The sequence below is a fragment of the Coffea arabica genome, chromosome 2c (assembly GCF_036785885.1).
Source record: "Coffea arabica cultivar ET-39 chromosome 2c, Coffea Arabica ET-39 HiFi, whole genome shotgun sequence".
NCBI classification, from domain to species: Eukaryota; Viridiplantae; Streptophyta; class Magnoliopsida; order Gentianales; family Rubiaceae; genus Coffea; species Coffea arabica.
Genome location: NC_092312.1, coordinates 38,923,295 through 38,924,540, shown reverse-complemented (window position 1 = coordinate 38,924,540; position 1,246 = coordinate 38,923,295). Strand labels below are relative to the sequence as shown.

General features: G+C 37.7%; 1 non-coding gene across 1 annotated transcript; it reads right to left on the bottom strand.

Moving 5' to 3' along the window:
• Positions 1 to 420: 420 nt before the first annotated feature.
• On the bottom strand, positions 421 to 527 carry LOC113728354 (small nucleolar RNA R71). The gene has a single exon (XR_003458077.1). It is a non-coding gene; the product is annotated as a small nucleolar RNA R71 (small nucleolar RNA).
• Positions 528 to 1,246: the final 719 nt, after the last annotated feature.

Below are 1,246 nucleotides of genomic sequence, written 5' to 3'. Positions count from 1 at the left end.
TAGAGGGAATCGCAATAGAGCTACCTTTTGAAGAAAAAATGGCGAAGAACGAAACAAATAGGCGAGCTCTTAGCGATTTTGCTCTACCGCAAACCCAAGAATCTCAAACAAGTATAGCACAGCTGATGATAAATGCTAATAAAGATTAAACCATCATTAATCCAAATGATGTAACAATCTCAATTTGGAGGTAATGCCGTAGAGGATTCAAATGCACACTTAACCGCATTTTTGGAGATACGTGATACAATCCAAATAAATGGAGTTAGTGAGGATGCTATAAGGCTAAGGTTATTCCCATTTTCATTAAGGGATAAGGTTAAAATTTGGCTACATTCTTATACCCCTAACACTTTCACTACTTAAGATAATTTATCTAGGGTGTTTTTGAATAAATACTTCCCGCCGAGTAAAATGGCTAAACTTAGAATGGATATTGCTTATTTTAGTTAATTGGATAGTGAGTCATTATATGAAGCATAGGAAAGGTTTAAAGATTTGTTTCGGAAAAGTCCACACCATAGACTTCTTGATTGGCTAATTGTACAACCCTTCGATAATGGTTTATCCTTTTCTACTAAACTCCTATCAATGTGGCCGCAAGTAGAGCTTTGATGGCAAAATCACTTCAAGAAGCTCAAGATTCGATAGAGGAAATGGCGGCAAACAATTATCAATGGGCTAATGAAAGACGTAATCCAAGGCGACAAGCAGGTATGATTGAAATTGATACCATCAATATGCTTAGTGCTCAAATGAGCAATATGATGAAGGTGTTAAATACACAAGCCGGATGTGGTCCAAGTTCTTCTTCCAATATGCATATAGCTTGTTGTTCCATATGTGAAGGAGAACACGATACTAACAAGTATGTTGATCTTGAGCAGGCTCAGTTTGTCAATAATTACAATAGGAATGTTCAAAACAACCCATACTTGAATACCTACAATCCTAGGTGGAGAAATCATCCAAATTTTGGGTGAAAAGATCAATGCAACCTACAAAGACCAATTAATCTGCCGGGATTCCAACCAAGGCAACAATAGATGAATACCAAATCGGATTGGGAGATTGCGATGAAAAAACTGGCAAAGGGCACTTCAGAGAGATTCGAGAGGCTAGAGGGGCGGTTGGACCAATCGACCAGAATGTATAGAAACGTGGAGGTCTAGATTGGTCAAATCACCAATTCTATTAATAATCAAAATCAAAGGAAGTTGCCTAGTAAAACGGAGGTAAATCCGAG